The 21,361-nt window shown below is 37.4% G+C and overlaps 1 protein-coding gene and 1 long non-coding RNA gene across 7 annotated transcripts in view; one reads left to right on the top strand and one right to left on the bottom strand.

Annotated features, from left to right (window-relative positions):
* The window catches only part of LOC106033024 (AGBL carboxypeptidase 4), a 924,726-nt gene that overhangs the window by 442,871 nt on the left and 460,494 nt on the right, over positions 1 to 21,361 (top strand). The window lies entirely within an intron of this gene.
* The window catches only part of LOC136791394 (uncharacterized), a 32,713-nt gene continuing 30,373 nt past the window's right edge, over positions 19,022 to 21,361 (bottom strand). Inside the window, exon 3 of the long non-coding RNA XR_010833335.1 lies at positions 19,022 to 21,255. This is a non-coding gene — a long non-coding RNA (uncharacterized lncRNA). The remainder of the gene's footprint in view (positions 21,256 to 21,361) is intronic.

Raw genomic sequence — 21,361 nt, 5'->3', positions numbered from 1 at the left:
AGCTATGAAAATCTCTGCAAAAAGCAGTGTATTTTCAGTTGCAGGACCTGGAAAAAGGGAGATGTTAAGGGTTACAAATGCAGTTGTATTTACTTTTCTTCGTAGATAAATCATTTACTTAGTCTGTCCTTTTACAAAATAATTACTCCTTCAGCCTTCACAGGCATGGGAAAAAAAAAAAAAAACCACAGATTAAATCCTTAGTCACAGAAATCAAACACCTCCGAAGACACAAGAGACAAGTTTTGTGGAAGGAAGCTCTTTTCCTATCACTTTGCATCCTTCTGACACAAAGCGTGCTTCCTCACAGCCTTGTGGGCATAGGAAAGGATTAACTTTTTGCATTGATTTTTTTTTTTTTTTTTTAAGAATTAGTACAGAGGTTAGGACAAATAGGACAAATAGGCAGGAATATGGCAGTGTGAACCAGGTTCTAAGTGGAGATATTTTATACTTGGTGATAGGGCTTTGTTTAGATCCTGTTGTGTTGTAGTTTTTTTAGGATAGTTTTGACTAATATTGATAAGCCCATTAGAGCCACACCCCTAAAAATATCTCTTCAGTAATCCATGTATTTCCTTGTTTATTCTTTCTTTCTTTCTTTTTTTTTCTTTATTAAACACATTATGTAATTTAAAATAGTTCATCTTACCCAGATTTTAAGGTATTAGGAAGATTTCAAGAGGTTTTTTTTTGTTTGTTTGTTTTTTTAATATTTTGTATCTCTCTCTGGTGAAAGACTGTAGGAGCATGTGATTTGCCATGTTATCAGGGCTGGAATCTTTGCAAGTCTGATAAATCATATTATCTTAATCTGAGGGAGTACTTTGATAGGAAACCTCAGTATTGCCCATGGATCTCAAAGGCCATATTCCTGGTGATTCAGTAATTAATGCTCCTCTTCTGAACTGATCTTAAATAAGTTGTTACAAAGTGCACAGCGGTGCTAGATGTTCTTGGTTTTGGGCAGAGGTACATCAGCACTTCGGGATATTTGCTATTGAAAATGTACTATGTTAGCTAGAACTTAGACACAAATACACTTTTTTCCTGCCTAAATTTCAAATAGGAAAGGTATTCTTTACTTTCTGGGATTATGAAAAATTTCATGCTGTGCTACTGTGTAGAGTTCATCAGTGCACTGCTTTCTGAGAAATATGGAAACATGGTAGTGATAAAAGAAATTATTCCATGCAGAGTTTTACAAAGCGCTTTGGGATCCTTTGAGATAAAAGATACTATATCAGACATTATGATAGGTAGTAGTTATTAATATCTGTCATATTGTGACTTTCTCAATCACTTTTATTCTGCTTGGAGCAGTCTCAGGAAACTCTCTTTTACCCAATTTGCCATAATTGTGATGTGACCCATATTGTACCCTCCTTTCCAAGACCTTTTGAAATATATTATAGATGCTCTCCACGACCTTTTCCTAAAGGCTTTTTAATTGAAATGTTGTCATGCAGCTTCCATATTTAAGATCATTTCATATTTTGATGGCTTTCAAACATAAGTTGAAAGTATATTACAAATAGGGAGGAGGGTAATGGAGTTGGTTTTTCTGGGGACCTTTTCCAGACACAGCAGTAAGTGCTCCATCTAGTGCTTCACTAGATGTGTCAGCATGCTGGATGGTCTGACACGTCAGATTCATCTCCATCTTTCAGTTTACAAAATAAATACTGAGGTTGTAATGATTTACTGCAAATGCTACTGCTCAAATTACACACTCACACACAGAATGACTTGTTACCATATAGTATTACCAAGTGTGTTTGCATTGATTACAACTTTGACTTCTGCATCATGCTTGGATGGAGGACTACTCTTTGCTCTGAGGAGTATGGTAGAAGTTGTGAATGGACTTTATTGGATTACCATTCTTCTGGGAAGGGATTGTCGGCTTGGTTTGCAATTGAGCAATGCTTAGTGTAACAGAGTCCTGTTTTCTTGTTAGTACATTATGGTACAATGAATTATTATTGTCAAAAATAAGATTACTTTTGGCTTGGTAAAATGAGTTCTATGACTGAACTAAAACTATTCTCTAAATGATATTATCTGGTTCAATGAATGTCTGTGTAGAGGCTTTTGATTTCCAGAAATGATAGTGTGCTCATAAACTACAAGGTATTTGAGATATATTTTCTTAGAAATGAGGATCAGTCACAAGTCCAGACTGGGTAATTCAGATTCAGACAAGAGGAGAGAAAGCTACGTACTTAACAGTGACTTCATCATAAAATAAACATATAAGCTATTTCCTTTGAGACATAATACAAAGAACTGTAAAATTCATCACAGCAAGTAGGCAAGGTACAAAAGTGATTATCACCTTTATTCTGAATTGTAAGTAGAAGCTCTTACGATAGCAAATTACAATATTGCTTCATAATGACAAAAATCCAAACCTTCACTAAATTCAGTAGAGGACATTATTTATTCTACTAGAGCACAATGCTGTATTGCAGTTCAAAAGTGGGTTTATTCATGCTACAGCTTTCTATTGTATATTCTTCACACAGGGTTTCCACCAGTTTCATCTTCTGACCTTCCACACGTGAAGAGGCACAGGATATGCAGCAAAGATCAGTCACTGCAGATAAAAAATCTGCAATGTGTATTAGACAAGAGAATTATTCAATGGGCCAGATTCTCTGTGGTGTAATTTTACTTAGCTGTATTGAGTTCATTGACTGATCTTTATTGACCTTATTTCTTTGACTTCATCGTGGGTATTATGGTCTACATCAGCTGAGGATCTGGCTCTCAGTATTTAATTTGCACAATAAATGATAGAAAGTCTTTAGAAATGGAATCTGCAGTGTAATTAATGAGAACTGATGCTTAACATTGGATCCTTTCCCAATAGCCTGTTATGCAGCACTAAACATTATGGGCCAAGTACTGATTTCACATTTTGACGCCAAATTCCTATTGACCTCAACAGGAGCTTCATGTGAGAAACGATAGCAGGATATATCCCATTATTTCTTGAAAAGGTCAGTGTTCTGATAAAAGTGGATGAAGCTGTCTTTTTCATAGCTGTCAGGCAACTTGGCTTAATGTAGTCGCAGAATCTCACCATGATAATAGAAATCTGGCATGCTTGCCCTGGTATACCACATTGTAGCTAACCATGAGTCCTTGTCCTTGCTTTATATGACAGCTGAAATTCAGACTTTTTGATTCAGATATTAACAACTGGAAGTATGAGTAGCTCCAGTTGGAGGAAAATGTTTGTATCTCTCACCAACATGCAATAACTATTTATATTTAGATTAATTCAGTCCTGAGTTCTTACTCCTAGATTTCATGTTCTGTGCATGAGGAAGGAAATTCTTGAGTAGATTTTTGGCTCTCAGATAATAGTAGAGTAATAACTACAATTCAGACACTGAACAGCATTAGCTTACAGAGAAAAATCAATCTGTTGCTGGTCACTCAACATTACTTCTACCTCTGGCAGACTAATCAAAATAGTCTCTAAATTTGCTATAGCTGTTATTTACCATTATTATAGTTCTGTGGCACCTACGTTTTCTGTCTGTGATTTTTGCCTGCCTCTTGATCTCCCAAATTGCTTTTTAAGTGTGCTCAGAATAAAGCTGTTTTGACTGTTTTCTGATGTCCTGCAAGGAGACTGCTTGTCCCTATAAAACACTGGAGAAGGGTAGAAAAATATAAAATCAGAGCCATAAAAAGATATTTTGTGACACATTTTCCCCTGCAGAGGTGTTAGATGTGTGTGGAGCAAAGCTGGAAAAGCACTAGCACCATCTACGCCATCCAGTCTTCCTCTGCAAGAGCTGATCTGAAGCTTGAACTCCTTGGCTCACCCTCTACCCCTACTTCATCCCCTCACTTTCCATTGATGCACTGTATCTTACTACTAGAAAGACAGGAAGGGTCAGATACCTACTATAAGCTGAAGATGTTATTTAAGTAGGTTTTTGTTTTTTTTTGTTTTGCTTGGAGGGTGATGGTTTTTATTTTTTGTTTCTGTTTGTTTTAAAGTATGCGTCCTGGGAAGCAACAGATCACTTTGGGGAAAAAATGTTATTAATCTCAGTATCTTGGTTTGAGAACCGGAAAAGTGGTAACCAGTTTTGTAGATTGTCTTCTGAATTGAATTGAATTGACACTGTGTGTTTTGTTGTGTTTGAACAGCAAATGTATGCCACAAGCCCACTTTCCTTAATATAAGTGGCTGGTTAATGAGAAACCCCGTTATGGAAAACTGTACTTGGGCTCATCTTGTTCACATCACCAACACAACACTGGGGTCATTGTACTGCATAATATATTTTCCAGTTTGTCATTCCCAGATGAAAAAGTATGTATGGAAATGGCTAAATGAGAGGCCTCCCTGTATTGTTATCATTTGGGACTGGGAGAAGGAAATTGAGCTTATGTGTTTTTCTTTTTCGTTTGTTTGTTTGCTTTAGTCTTACACATTCATGGGTGAAGTCCTTTGCATGCTTTGGCTTTTGTTACAGAACAAGTATTGGTGCAGAATGGGAGTCCATGGTGTTAGTGAGCTGTGACACCTACTGGCTTTTCTGCTTTGGGTCAAGGTATTGGTCTCCCTCTGTAAATGTCTTCAGCCCTAAGTGATCCTGTTTCAGCATTTTTCTGAGATTCGCTCCAAGCTAGGAGCTTGATCTGGGGCTTTCTCAGTAATCAGTAAAGAAAAAGACACTTCCATATTGAATTTGATCTTAGGTTAGCTCAAATGCTTTCTGGAGGTGTCTGTCTCTCCTGCTTAGTGGTACACATTGCTTAGGGTGACTTAACTCCTAAATAAGGTGTATCAATTCAATTACAAAAGAAAGTGTTTCCTCCTTAAACTAATCTTGGGATGAGTGGATCTACAGCAGTGTAAAAGAGAGGGAGTTGTTGTCAGAATATTTCCTGGAAAGAGACCTTGATTTTGGAAAATACTTATGTTATCTGAAATAGCCTTTTTTTTTTTTTTTTTTTTTTTTTTTTTCCAATTTGTGAGGTGTGTTCTAAGGCTGTATGTGTCCCTAGGCTTTCTTAGGAAAATGAATGGAGTGGCATGGATATTTAAGGAGTGGTGTTGTTTGGGTAAGACTTGATTTCTGACAAGCCATGGGACTTTGTAAGTTTATATTTCTTTACTGTTACAAAACCGGTCTGCTGTAGTTAGTAGCACAGAAGCTTCTGTATGGACTTCCTTTTTGGGAAACAATGATCCCATCAAATTGCCAGGATGACTCATGCTAAGTGTTTGAATCATTTTTATTACACTGCTGATGATGGCTTGGAAGTCAAGTTTTTGGTCATCAATTTATTCTGCATCTTTTATATTGACTGACCCTTGTATATCAGAAACATGATCAGTTAGACATTTTTATGAGTTCAAGGAAAGATGTTCTGTGTAAATAACATCTAGTCAAGAATGAAAAGCAAAATGGGCACATATGACCTGATAATGTATAAGTATGACGGTTTGAAGGCTGTATTTGGTTTGTAGTATACTATATCAGAGAACTGGATAAAGAGATTGCTCAAGTAAAATAAATACACATTGTAATGCTAAAGGACTAAAAAGTTTTATAGTAAGTTACTAATAGCCTTGCAGTGGGTATGTGTATACTGCACAGGTAGCACAGCTATGCTTACTTTTCCAGGATTTATTTTTTGTGACAATTTAACACATCTCTCTGCAAGTCTGTTTCCTGATTTCTTTTATAAGTCTCAGATATGCTTTTAACTTGGTCATCCTTTACATTGAAGCCTTAACCAAGAATGTTGGAGAATATTAGGCAAATATGGATTTGGAAGCCGAGCAAACAACTGGGTGATTTCCCCCGGTACTTTGTTTTGTGTGAGTAATACTTTTGTGTGACTTCAGCTTGGGCTGAGCACCCCTTCACAGGTGAGGTGTAAGGAAATAGAATAAGTATTGAAGGGTTTGATGCCTGCTGTCCACTTCCCCTCTATCCTTCCCCCCAATCACTCTGATTTACAAGTCCTGTTAAAGAACAAAAAGGTTCACATAGGTGTCTTTGTGAAAGGATGCTGAAATGTATTTAAACACTTCAAGTAGATGTATATAAATACTAGCTTCCAAATAGCTAGCAGCATTTCAACCTTTTTATCTCAGCATAAGCTAAATATCATGTCTGCACTTTCTAATGAAGTTTTTTTTTTCACCTCGGTTGTACTTTAACCACTACTTTAGACTGTGTTTGAGAAACTCAATAATATGCCTGAAGAAAAGCCCAAAGAAAAAACCTACCCTAGAGTCTGAGTACGTTTATCTTTTTTCATATTAGTTAAGGATAAGGCTTGCGTGTAGTCCCATTATAATCAGTGGGACTACTCCCATTAGTATGGCAAGCAGGATTTGGCCCTTTGTTTGTGATTACACATTCTCTGCCTGGTCTGTTAGACTGAAGGGTATAATAAAATTAAACTATTGGATTAGAATGGTGATTTCCAAACACAAATCAGCAAGGGAACATGATTACATTCGCTCTTAGGGGATAAAGTGAAACATTCCTATTTCTCTCTTGGTTTATCTAGGCTGCCTCTTGGAAGTAATCATGTATCCAGACAAAAATGTAAAAAAAATGTAAAAATATGGGCAGAAGAATGTGTTCCTAAAAAGAAGGAAAAAAAATCCACAGATTCTTTTGATTCTTCTTGACATTTAGATCAGCAACCACATCTGAAAGCTACCAAAAATCATTGAGGCCTGCTCCTGAACAGATTTCTTCTGTATGGGACTAGGAATAGCTTTACCATATGAATAGCTCTCTTTATACAAATAAAAAGCCACATTTTTCTTTTCTTGATGAACTAGAATTGTTACTACAACACCGTGTACTCTGGAAGGGAAAATGACTTGCAGTTTCAGTTTGGCTGTGGTTGTTGGGCACTTGTGAGTTCATCCAACCCAAGATGATGACAGCATGGTTTATAAAACAAATATTATTCAGTGGTTCACTGTTAAAGCTGGTGTTCAGCAATAAGAGGTGGCTTTTGTAGGGCATGAGCTTCCCTTTCCCCTTCTCCATGTAAAAGGGCAATCTGCATATCTTTCGCAGCATATTTACTGTTTCAGAGTAATATAAAAACATCAGAAATTCCCTACTGAATCAGAACATGGTCTAACTGTGCCCTCTCCTTCAGTGGCAGCAGGAGATGCTGTCTAATGACAGTGGATGAGCCTGACCACTGTCTGCAGTCCCTTCCCCTCCCAGCCCCTCAGCAGCCATGAGCACTGGATTAGGGACATTAGAAAACACATCCCTGCCTATTCCCTTTAGGATCTATTTGTGGATCTGTTATTCCTGAGTTTTCTAATCTCTTTTTGAACTTGCCAATGCGTAGATAGCCCCCTGTGGCCACAAATTTCAGAAGCTCAGTGCCTGATGTTTAAAAATATACTTTTATCTGTTTTAAGCCACTGATCCATTACTTTAGGTAAGAATGGTGGCACCTGGTTTTAATTGTAAGATATGGTGAGTAACAGCTCTGTTATTCTGAATCACTCTTACCCACTACCTCCAGGATTTTGTAAACCACAATCACATCTCACAGCCTTCTCTTCTCCAAGTGGTTAAGTCCCAGCAATTTCACAGTCTCCTCATCAGGCAGCTATTCATAATTCATTTCTAGCCTTTCTCTGTACCTTCTCTCATTCTGCTGTGTCCTTCTTGGGATGCAGAGACTAAACACAGTACCAAAATATGCATGCTCATGAGGGTGTGTGTAGCAGCAAAAGCATTCTGCCTTGTTTGCAACTTTTTTTTTTTTTTTTTGGTTTCCAACAGCATGTTGGGGATTTTTTTTCTGTCATGGCAAATACAAGTGAGAAGTAAATATATGACTTAGTTCTTCTTAACCTGGATGGGGAGGAGTGGGAAGAAGTAGTTTACTTAAGCTCTACATTTTTCCGGATGAAGTCTTTAAATAATTATTCGAATACAAGCTGCAAACTGAGCTATTGGACATTTTCTTGCTTTTTACAGGTCTGGGATTTTCTCTGTTCACAGTTTAAGAAAGCAGGAGAAATGTAGTGCCAATGGTGATTAGGATGGTTTATGGTTAATGCCAGAGGTTTATGGTTAGGAATAAGCAATAGAGTAGATAATCTTAAAGAAGTCTGTTTCAAGTAGCTTCTCTGTGGTTTGTTCTTGTTTTTCAAATTAACTGCTACAGAAGCTGGACCAAGATTTAGGAAAGGGAACAGAGACCAAACAGAAAATGTATACTCAGTTAAAATGATACCCAAATGTTTTAAATACTCTGTCATTCTAATGGCCTACAGAGGGCATATCAAACTCCTTGTAGACCAAATAAAATGATAAACATCTTCCCTTTGTCTGACATGCTGCAGCTGTTGCAGCCTTTTTTTATTTTTTTATTTTTTTCATGTGTGTTTTACTTACAAATCAAGACATTTTGTTAAGGCAGATAGATACAGTAATTACTGGTGGATTAACTGGAGGTACGAGCAGAACAGAGGGGACTGCACCAGCACTTGCCCAGACACCAAGCCAGGATGTGTCCAGGATGCCTCCTTGGACGTGCACAGGGATGTGCCCCGTGAGGGAAGAGGAGATCTGGGGTGCACCGCAGAGCATACACTGGCCTTGTTGCAACAACTGGAAGTCACATTTTGCTTTGTCCTTCAGGCAGCCCTAACTATTTGGCTGGTATTATGTTCCCTCTCATGCTTCTTGCCTGACATAAACAAGTGGGATTAGGTGCAGTACAGACACAGACCAAAAAGACAATCTTTGTCTCTCAGTAGCTCACAGTGCGTGTTAAATGGGATGACAATATTTTTCAACCTCTTAAATAACTGTGAAACCAGAATTGCCCAGGGATTCAGATACAGCTGCAATGGAATTGTATATGTACTGAAAAGGATAGATAGCTGGGTAGGAACAACTGTTCTGGTCTCTGTTAAAAATCAAGTGAACTAAATTTTATGAACATAAAAAATACAGAAAGTAGACTTTAATAATCTAATATATTACAGAGAGAACAAAGGAGGACTATTCCAAAATATATTAATTTTCATGGCATCCCTTTTCAGACCATCGGGTGTCCCCGGGTGAAGATGTATAATAAAGACATACAATGATGTCCCACATTTGCTAATGACTCCCAGTGATATTCATCATTCAGTTTCTTCGTCATTAAAAGAAGTAGGTAGGTACTAATTAAACACTTGGTGAAAAAGAAAAAAAAAGAAAGAGAGAGAGAGAGAGAGAGGAAAATATTAATTAAGGATTAGGTGAAACTTGTGTAACCGAACAATTGAGTAATACTGTGGGAAGGAAACACATACTTGCTGTACAGGAAAGTAACCACAGAGTCTTCTGTACTGAACTCCAACCTACCACAGGGGAGTATGATGAAGTAAACATATAAGGCCCATCTAACAAGAAATCAGCTGAAAGCCCTTAGAAATCAGTGGGTTTCCATTTCATCTCTGGAATTTACAATATAGTCCTTTTAAGTACATAGTGATGAAACTTACATTTCTATACACTATGTGAGGTTAAAAATTACATCATTACATTCAGGAAATGGAAGAGAGAGTTTGAAAGTCTTTTCAAAACATATTGAGAAGACATTTTGGTGGTTGCAGCAGTTCAAGTACAGGCAACTGATTCAAGTAGGTTATAAGCCAGTCTTCTTTCTTCGCTATAACCCACAGCATTCCTTAAGCTCTTCTGGGAAGAGAGTCAACAATAGTAGAGGAAATGTGTTTTCTTTTCATGGCATCTGATATAGAAAAAAGTTGAAATCTCACATGAAAAGCCTATCTGCCACATTTTAAAATTGCATGGCAATCACGTTCCAAGCAAGAAAGTACCCTCTGAGCCCCATTGCTACGTGTGGGTAGTTAGTGGCATGATGAAGCATTTTATTATGCTCGTCCACAGAGAAGCATATTTGCTCAGTTCAGTCTGACAAAGAGACTTGGAAATGAAAACTGCCATGATACTTCAGTCCAGCCAGGCACCAGTGGAGTTAATGCGTTTCTGCTGCATAAACTGCAAATATATGTAACATGGCGTGTATAGAAAAGCCACTGAATCTTTAAAGGGAAACAGGCAGAGCTAATAGGTTTCTTTGAATATAAACATCAGTATATATTTTTGTGACTCAACTCAGCATATTCTATATGGGTTGTAATTTTAAAATTAGTGGTTGGAGGGAGAGATAAGCACCATCAATAAATTAAACTGTAACCCAGCGTTTTAGTCATGAAAGGTTAAAATAAACTTGCTTGATTGATTATGAATTTTAAACAGTTTTTCTTCAATGTAATCAGTGCTCTACCAATGTCATTGCTCATTAAAGAAAAGATTTTCATTCCATCATTTGATTGAGGATGTTTTTTCTCATTTGCATTTTGCTTTCTACCGAGTAAGCATCTTGCCTTCAGAATTATTAGATTTTTTCCCCCCTTGTCTGTCCATAAAAGCCGTAAAGTGGGATGGAGCAGTGATTTAGAGGGATACTACATAAAGATTGAATGAAGATATTGACTACCAGGCCCTAATGCAAACAGGACTGTCTGATGGACTGCCTTTGACAGAATGATGGAAGGGGGCCTTCTGGCCTACTTAGCTGCCCTTCTAATTGGCCTTTATGAATATTTAATGAAATCAAGATGAAATTCAATCAGAGCTTTTACCTGCTGAATCTTAGGGAAAAAAAAAAAGCAGGATATTATTAGATTTTCCTAGCCCTTGTATACAATAAGACTGTACTGAAATTTCTGTATGTTAGTCAGGTGGCTGAGATGCTTTCTATCCAGGGACTTGGTTTCTTCCAAAGGAATTAACCTTTTTACCACAAAAAGCAGCGCAATTTTCCATTTGCATGCATCACTGGTATTTTATTACTGGCATAGTATAATGTTTAAGCCATAAACAAGCAACAGCTATTCCCTTTGAAAACATACCCTTAGCAAATTCTTAGTCTGTGCCAATTTGAAGCCTTTTAGGGAACTTTGAGGTCATATAATAGTTTCAGAACTACATAATGTTGTAGCCTAATACTTTGTGCCACATTGGTTGATATATGGGAGAGAATTTGCACGATCTCATTTCTCAAACATAATCTAGGTTGCATCAATAACATTACATTATAGCAATGAGGTATAAAACAGTCTGACAGGCTCCTGCTGTAGTACACTCTTACATTCATTTAAATGTAGATTTTGTTTTTCTGAGTGGAATGCCAGAAAAGCTTTTCATAGAAGCACAATGGACAGATTAATCTATAAATGGTAAATTCAACAGCGAAGAAGGTTTTCCCCATTTTTAGTATTGTGAATTTTATCTTTCTCCCCCAAGATAAGCTGTTTATTCACAGTATGTTGCTTTTATGCATTTTCAGTATCATTTTTTTGGACAGAAAGAAGTTTGGTACTCAGAGATAAACACAGCATGTTAATACTAAGCAATGCATGAGTAAAACCTTATAGATGTGACTAAATAAGAACAGTTCAATATTGCTATTTAAAGGCTTGATTTCTTTTCAAAAAAATACGTGGGCATCAGTAATGCTCCCTTGGCTCTCTAATGCTGATGTCACCATGTACATAGCACATACTTATGCAATAGACAGGTGCACGGTATTACTAGGTGGGGCATGGGTGAATACTTCCTTCAATGTTTAGATGTATGTGACTGTCTCTTTCTTAACATGTATACTAAAGGTGCTGTGATTAGAGTGATTTATACAGCACTGCATATGAAGACTCTGTGATAAAATCCTGGATACTGTGAGATGCTTTTAGCCTGGTTCTCTTCCTTCTATGTGTCTGGCCAAATATTAGCATCCATAGTGAATAATGAAATAACATCCATTTGGGGGGAGACCACAGGTCTGTGTGTTCTAGCCTCTGGCTCCAACAGCACCCAGCAGCAAATATGCAAGAATAAAGTTATCTGAGTTATCTGAGAGATTATCTGAGCTTCCACCTTCTGAGCTCGTCACCTCAATAGTTGCTCCAGTCTCCACCACTGGGCAGGGCTTCCTTAGGGCCTCCAAAGGGCCTCTCTGGGTTATGTAGGAGCTAGAAATAGCCAGAACATGAAACAGAATAAAAAGAAGAATGATAAATGTTACAGTGAAACCGAACAAACTGGCAGCACTGGGGCTTCTGTAGTCATTTCACTCAGCTGCACCTGTATTTACTAAAGACTGACTCTTGCTTTGCTGTGCCAAGCTGAGCCGGCACTAAATGGGCTTGGCCACCAAAGAGCCCCAGCGTCATGAGGAAGCTGCTATGCAAGTACAGGATTAACAGAAAGGTGCCTGCACTTTCCTGTTCTTCTCTCACACTGAGGCATGCTTTGTCTTCTAATTGTCTTTTTTCTTCTCCCTTTCAATGGTGTATGAGCTGTGATGCCTGGGAGTTGAGAATTCATAAGCAAAGGAAGTTTGTACAGGAAAAGCAGTTCTCCCCAAAGTTCCCTTCCTTTAGGTAGCTCTTTACCCAAGGGACAGTCATCTAATGTAAGCAGCAGCCTACATCCTGATGACTAAAACCATTTTAGGAGCAACATAAATTAAGTTATTTCAGTATGTTTTCTTTTTTTTTTTTTTTTTTTTTTTTGGGGGGGGGGGGGGGTGTCTTTTCAATGTATACCCAAAATGGAAGGAAGGATGGGTGAGAGAGTGAGTGCTCATGCATGTATGTGCGTGCATGAATGCCGAGCTAAGAAAAAATAAACACTTGACAGCCTTTTAGAGACTAAAGACTGTACAAAGTCAGGTACAGAACCGGCAATGGAAGTACAAATCTCTCCGCATCAATCTTAGTCTGGCTTTGCAGGAGCTGTATACATGGATGAGATATCTCAGCCTCTCTGCTCATTGGGAAAAATAGTGGGTTCCTTGCATATTATTGCCCCAAATCCTTTTGTAATCTATCCATATGGAAGGTGTAGATAGTACATATCTTCTCATACATTTGAGAAAAGAGTACATGGCAGATGCTGGAACTGAAAAGTACCTGCAGTATTTCTCACTAACTACTCCAAGAATTTTGTCAAGCTTTGTTTAAATAGTCTGGAAATATTAATGTCACAGGTAGATTGAACGTATCAGTTTGTCTTCAGACCAAACAGATATGCAATGGATTTCCACACACAGCTTGGATTGCTTATTTAAACACAGGCTTTAGCAATGATAGTTGAAAAAAATATCTCGGGTTTTGCATAAACATGCTCAAAAGGAAATTTATTTATTTATTCATTTATTTATTTGTATATACAGGACAACATTTAGAAAGATAAGTATGCTTGCTTTCTCAGAATCTTTATCCAAGATAACCAGTAGACTTTGGACAATGAAGAGCTTGTCAGTGAACAAGACATATATATATATATATATATATAATGCTTAAGAAGTCATTCTATTCATTATCCTGTTAAATATCAGAATTTATTTGCCATTCCATTTTAACATCTTACTAGTCTGCACTTGTAGTCTTGGAGTTTCATTCTGCTTTCACTCTTGTCTGAACCCGTAACAGTGACCTCCGTGGTACTAAAAGAGAATAATTTACCAAGTGAAATATAGTGAAATAGTGAAAGATACAGTATGAGAGACTATGAGGTTGATAATGAAGTTTATCTTCAAGTCAAACTCAGCTATTAAGGGGAGAAGCATTCCTTCTTGATGTTGATCAGAAATTAAAGTAGATGCTTTAGATTGGGAGGGTATTGCTAACAGCACCAGAGGTTATTTGAACGTGGTAAAGTACAGCAGTGACTCTTCTAATATGCTGAAAGGTGTGAGATGAATGAAATGTGTCCTGATTTACTCTTAACACATTTTAAAGAGAAAATTCATTTGTTGTGTACCTGTACATATTTATTCCCTCATTACTTCTTGGCAGAAACTTGAACAGCTTGAGAATCCAGTGCTATCTAGAAATCATGGACTTGATCTGAATCTCTGTCCATCCTAGGCAAAAGAACAAGCTACTGATTATTTCATGGCTAGTTATCATGTGTGAATGCAGAATAGAAATCAGAAGGGTTATTAGCTTATATTCTAGAAAATTAATATTTGCTAATAACAAATAGGGTGCAGGTCAGCAATAGGCTCAGCATGAATCAGCAGTGTGCCCTGGCAGCCAAGAGGGCAAACCACCTTTGGGGATGCATTAAATACAGCATAGCTAGCCAATCAAAAGAGGTGATTCTCCCACTGTATTTAGTGTTTTCACGGCTTCATCTTAAATATTGTGTACAGTTCTGGGCTCCATAATATAAAAAAAGGATGTTAAGGAAGTGTTCAGAGGAGGGTAATAAAGCTGGTAAAAGGCTGAAAGGCATGTCCTGTCAGGAGAGGCTGAGGACACTTGGGTTGTCCAGTCTGGAGAAAAGGGGGCTGCGTGACAGCCTCATTGCTCTGCAGCTCACAGATGAGGGGAAGTGCAGAGAGAGCTGCTGGTCTCTTCTCCCTGGGAACCGATGGCAGGACATGAGGGAACGATGCAGAGCTGCACCAGGGGTGGGTCAGACTGGACATTAGGAACAATTTCTTCACTGTGAGGACCACTGGAACAGGATTCCTAGGGGGTGACATCAACCACCTGTCTAAAACTCTCAGAGTTCAAGAGGCATTTGGATAATGCCCTCAATAATCTACTTTAACTTTTGGTTAGCCCTCAAGTGGTCAGGCAGTTGGACTTGATGATCCTTGAAGGTTCTCTTCCATCTGAACTCTTCTCTTCTCTTCTCTTTTCTCTTCTCTTCTCTTCTCTTCTCTTCTCTTCTCTTCTCTTCTCTTCTCTTCTCTTCTCTCTTCTCTTCTCTTCTCTTCTCTTCTCTTCTCTTCTCTTCTCTTCTCTTCTCTTCTCTTCTCTTCTCTTCTCTCTCTCTCTTCTCTTCTCTTCTCTTCTCTTCTCTTCTCTTCTCTTCTCTTCTCTTCTCAATTTCTACACATTTAAAATAAATTAGTATTATTTGCTTCTTTAATTTATAGATTTAGAGATTGTGTAGCATCAGGGAGTTATTTTAGAGGCCTTGGCAATATAAAGACTGGGGCCTGGGGCAAGAAGCTAAGATGACTGTTCTCTTTCTCTCTTTTCATTGTGGACTTGGGGGAAGAAATTTTAAGAGTCAAAGAAAGGAGGAGTAGGTGGAGCCACCAGACAAGCAAGGGCAGTTTCTATCCCAGGATAGGAAGCAACAACAGCATGTGCAGAAGTTGCAGAAGGCAGCTCTCAGTGTGCAATGCAAGAACAAGGTGTGGTTTTAACAGCAGGTTTTACTGAATGAGCCTAAAACATTGCTAGCACAGCTTTGTCTGAAAAGCAGTTGTGATACTAAGTTGTTTCAATACTTACTTCAGTATCTTGTTTCTAAAATTGAACTCTAACAAGCAGAATGTTAAATCAAGAGCATATATACATATTCAGATAATCAATGTCTCATCCTTCCAAAAGGTAATGTGCATTTTCCTCTGTAAAAGAGACCTGTGCTCCTTTATTTACAGAACTGAGGACCAGCTAGTGTCAACTTCTGACTATTGGACCTGAGAGACAAACTCCTGGGATCTGCTCCCAGATGTGTAGCTGATTTTCTCTGTCATCTTGGGTATATCGCTCTTACCTTGCTCTGCTCATTTGTAACACAGTAACCACACCAAATCAGATCAATGGCTTCCTTCGTCCTGTAACCAGTAATGAACTGTAATAAACACATCAGTGACAGTGGCAGAGATAGCAGGCAGTTATGGAATAACATAACTATAGCCAAATTTCTTCCTACAAATATCAGAAAATGGTTAAAGTCTTACTTAAAGCATGAGCTAATTCCTCTCTTTCTTTCTACCCAAAGGTAAACTTGAATATTCTCATTAGATGTATAGAAATCAACTAATCCTTGAATCGCACTGCCTTTTCCTCTTAATGACTTGTTCTAGTGTATTTCAGAGATTACCTGTGCATAATATAAGAATTATGCATTTAATATTCTAAATGTTCAGCCCTCCTGTTTCATAGAATTGCCCTTGTCTCTCACCATTTAGTAATGGTAAATGGCAGTCAACTTCATCCTTTTTTACCACTACTGTTTTTCTGTATCTTTTTTTCTTCCCCTCTAAATTAGGAAGCCTCAGTCTTTGATATATGCTCTGCTGATATACAGCCTTATGTCCACAAGACTTGTTTCATCTGCTTCAAGCAGTTAATGCTGTTTGAGGAACAGTGACCAGAACTTAATGCAGCAGGTAAAGAAATATTTATAACATCTGGAGTATTATTTCTGTCTGATAATCAACTCATATCTTTATGCTTTACAGAACTGCTGTGCAGTTCACTGTATGTAATGTATTTTCAGATCATTTGAGGATAAATACTACCTAGAAGCAAGGTACTATGACAGTATTATCTGGTGCTTTGTATGCCTAAGAAGAGAATTCCATTTCCTGGATCTGACAGAAATGAAACCCGTATCCAAGCCTGTGTATTACCTATATACAAATTCAGAATACTCTGATCTCTCACCCTCAGAACATGACACGAGATCTTTCTTCAACTGATGTGGCATTAAGTTGATTAGAGATATTTTATCTAAGAGTATCTCTGGAGTCCAAAGCTCAGCAGTCAGAATTTTTGCCCATTTTGATTTAGTTTAATCCTGCTCTTCCAGCAGAACTTCATCAGAGGTTCTTTTTCACACTGTATAAAAAGTAAAGCTGAGCTGGAAGATGACATTAAATACAAGTCAAAAATTAATTTGATTCCAGTCAGAATTGTATTCAATAGTGATCAGCCAACATTTATAAAAACAAAGCAATAAGTTGCAAATATGGCATGATGCCAATAAATATGGTGCTTTCACTGTGCATTGGATAAGAGATCTTTATGGAATTAAACTTTCTATATATATTATGTACACACGTATCTTCAGCCAACATGGGGAAAAAGAAAGAATATCACAACTTCACATATGCAAGCAATCAAGTTGACAAATTACACCAAGAGCCTGGTAGCTGAAGTTAAACACAGTTTGAAATGAGATATGAGACCTTCAGCTGGTATAAATCTGCTAATGCTATAACACCTGAAGAGTTGGCCCAACATCCTTGGATTGGGATAAGACTGAAAATTTTGTGCAGAATTTCCAGCAAATTGGATTGTTTCATAGTAGCTATTATTATGAAGAGAAAAGGACAATTAAAGGGGAGGAGTGGCGTGTTAATATTAATAATATAATATGAAACAAGCAATATAAATTAATCCCAGAATATAGGGTATAAATGTTTCATTGTCATGAATCTAGGAAATAGGATGCATTTCAACTAGAATGCATAGGAAAAACAATTACACAGATGCATGTACATTACTGCATTGCAAGGAAATAAATGAAAACCTTAAATTATTACTAAATAGCTACAATTCTTTCACCCCTTTTTTCTGTTTTGTCAGGAATAATGACTATGTTTATGTGCCAAAGGCAAATACGTATTACTCAGACTGCTGGTTCAGGACTGAAGCCTATGACAGTATCTTTAATAATATACAGTCTATTTAATATCCGCTTTTTTGTGTCCTGCACAACTTATAATTATTGCCAGCAGGCAAAAAAAAAGGAACAGTAGGGGAAAAGAATACAGTGGAAAAATCTTTTCTGATCACTAACAAACGGTATAAAAAAGATAGGCAGAAAATATTAGAGACGGTGTTTGGATTAAAGTGAGTGCAATGAATTGTACATATACTGTGACAGTTAAACCTGGAAAAGATCTTACAAAATCTCCATTACATCACAAGAGATGGAAGATTTATAAGATCTGAAAACCTAAAGCAAAACCAGTTTCAGCCTGCAGGCCCTTTTGGAGTCCAAAATGTGCAATTACAGGTGCTGCAGATGGTGGAAAGCTGAAGGCGCTATTTATTTTTTGGTGGCAGACCAAAAGTACTCACACAGATTTGAAAAAAAAATGCTTCTTATTTGCTTTTCTCTCTGTGTGCCCTCAGCAGTGCATTCTGTGGTTGCTTAGGAATGGATAGGTTTTAGAAAACCGACTCCAAGTTCAAGGGCCAAATTCTCTGCTGGCACAACTCCACCAACACTAATGGTGTTAAGCCAGCAGAAAATTTGGCTCCAAATGCTGTCTGATTGGATAGTCTGTCCATGGGCTCCAAGAAGCCCAGAAATTTTCAGTATAGTTTAATTCAGGGTAGCTAGAGTAGAGAGTGAGTATGGGCTGTACTTTCTATAGGAAAATCAGAATTAGAGATGCTCTAGGGTGTGTGTTAGAAACACAACATCTATCTCTTTTACTAACCATTCATGTTTGGAAGACTTGGCTTGAAGTTGTAGGAATTCTGGAGTGAGGAGTTTTGTAGCCAAGTGTTATTTCTATTTCCATAATGTAAATACCAGGAAATCACGACACTGGCTCATACTCACTGTTCCACTGTGGGTGTCTTCTCACATGACGTCCCCAGCTGATAAAACTAAGACGTATTGACAGAGCTGTGGTAGGGCTGGCAATCTGCAGTAATAGCCTGTCCAGCACTAGTTATATATCCAGACACATTCATTTCAGAAATACTGTTTCTCTATTTTATTATTTTATTTTATTTTATTTTATTTTATTTTATTTTATTATTTTATTTTATTTATTTTATTTCATTTGGTAAATAATGACTATGTTGGCTCTCCATAGAGTTAAATTCTTCAACAATTGATATTTGTAATTTCTGAGTGTGTTTTTTTTCCTTCTGGACATGTATAATGAGATTTGATCTCTCAATATTTTCATGGTATTTTGGACACTAGATATTTTTAGCAATTAGGACTAATATTTAAATAATGCCTAACTGAAATCTTGCTTAATAAAGGTCCAGGTCACCTTATAAAGACATAGGCCTCTAGGCCAGGTCAGCATTTTCAAAACCTTATTAGCTATTATTTTAATTTGCTGGTCATAAAATGTACTTCTTACAGAAATAAAAAAGTTGACAAAGATATGCATATATGACCATTTACTCATTTATCTGCAGAAACTGGAACCAGTCTAACTGTCTGCCATTGCCTACTTTAATTTGCTGGATTCAGGCTGATGTGAACCTCTTTAATTGAGAGTGAATATGTCCTGACATCGAATATTTACTTAATATTGTCAGGAGAGATGTTTTGATTCCAAAATTGATCTCTACAAATACAATTGTATCTAGATAACTGAACACGAGTTGCCACCTGTATTGTTTATTTTATTGTGTCTGCTTATTAAAGAATGTGACCCTGTCTAGATTGATAAGTTTGGCCCAGACTCTTTACTGCAATCTTGTTTCTTTTTCTAGTCTTAATACTGTACAACTCTTCAGTTCTATCTGCTATTTCTATGCAATCTCCAATCTATGATTTCAGGGGGATTTCAGAGTAAATAGAGACTTTTTTTGTTATTAATCTTTATTCTCTCACTGCTACAGCAACAGCCTCAGAAAATAATTTACAGAAATGCGGTAACCTTCTCTCCAACTAAAAGCAGGCACTGCCTCTCTCACTGTTTTCGTACTGATATGGACATAAAACTCCAAAGGCCTTTTTACGAAAAGGGCTGGTGTGAGAAAAGAAAACTCAGTGGTTTTCACAAGCAAGCCAGCGCTCACTGGCGTGCTCCCAGCAAATGCTTTCACTGGCACTGGCGCCCCATAAGCACTGAATTTGTTTTCTGATACCAGGCTATTTATGATTCTCGTGTGAGGCATGACAATCATTCATCATTCTCACAGGACAAGGAAACAGGCCAAGACCAGTACTAATACCGAGCATGTTGTTACCGTTGCTCATTACTAGATTTATTGGCATCATATCTTTCAGAGTAACAGGAGGTAGCTCAAAGCCATCCGCTGCTGCAGCTATTTAATAAAACTACTCTCCTTTAGTTGCTTTCATATTTTAATCCCAAAGCAACCAGATTAAGGTGAACAGTGAGAAGTAGCACTACAGGCAGTAGAGAACTGCATGGACAGCATTGGGATGGAGAGCTGGTTTCATTCCTTTCAGCTATCGCCTATGCTACTGACTCTCTGTCTTATGCTATAGGGTTGCAATTCTCCATTGCTTTCCTTAGCCAAGTCTGCTCTTTATTTTTCAAATATATCTGTGACTCAAGGAGAACATGCTAGTCTGTGGTCTTATTGGGAAGAATTCTTCTCACATAACTTTATCATTTAGAGTTAGGCATCGAATCCATGCTTGTTGTCCAGATTTCCTCAGTAACAGATGGAGAAAGAAAAGCACATCTACAGGGCAATTTATTCCATCTTGAGCTTGGTGTTTACGATAGATAAGATTAATTGTCCTTTAGAGGTACCTGTTTCTCTCCTTTTAAAAGAAGCCTAGCTGACCAGCTTAGCTTTTATGCCTATCCTTTAAAGATAAGTGAGATGGACCTCATACACTGTGACTTGACAGAATGCCATTTTCAAAACTTGTCTATAAAGAGAAAGTTCTCTTGCACATTTAATGTTTGAGACACCATAGATGGCACAGTAATGCTGGAATCCTACTTTTAGCAGAGCACAAATTGTCAATTTATATGATTTCCCTTAAGGTATTTCTCTAGCTCCACAAATTACAATTAGTTTTGTTCTAGCTCTTTTATTTTACTGAGATCTAGTATTTCTTAACTTTCCTAGTATTTCTTCTTATTATAACAACCTGAAAAATGTTAATATTTCTTACTCTAAATGTGCATGATGGACTTACAGAACTTTGGGGTGAAAATGAGGGAATGCTTTTACAAGCTGTTATTTGAAACTCCTATTCAGAACAGCAAAGTCACTTCATCCCTGTCATTCTTTGTAGAGGCTTTATTTACAAAGAGGCGTTCCCATCCCAACAATTACATAGAAATAATTACATTGTTCCTGTTGTTTCTCACATTAACTGTTTCCATGCGATGGGCTTTTCATAATCATAGAATGATTCAGATTGGAAAAGACCTCTAAGATCATCTAGTCCAACCTTTATTTACTTATTTTTGTGATGTAGTTGTCCCTCATGGATCAACTATGACCATTCAGTACAACGTAGCTATTTTCTTTTACATTCTGTGTACTTGCTCTTATGAAAGCAGAACAATCTGTAAGGAACAGATAAAGTAACAAGCATGCACGGACGTGATGACTAGAAGGTTATAGCTCATTCTCTCAGAGTTTACTTCTGTCTGGCTTGTTCTCCAGCGTAGCTCTGTGTTTTTCTCCTGAAGCTGCAAAAGCATAATGACATTTACTTGCATCATTTTTGTTAAAGCTTTTCCTAGTTACTGAACTTATAAACTTTGGAAAGGATGTTCTTAAAACAGCTATATTCAA

This window comes from Anser cygnoides, chromosome 8 (genome assembly GCF_040182565.1).
Source record: "Anser cygnoides isolate HZ-2024a breed goose chromosome 8, Taihu_goose_T2T_genome, whole genome shotgun sequence".
NCBI classification, from domain to species: Eukaryota; Metazoa; Chordata; class Aves; order Anseriformes; family Anatidae; genus Anser; species Anser cygnoides.
Note: the sequence above shows the minus strand (reverse complement) of the source record. Positions and strands in the feature narration are given on the sequence as shown.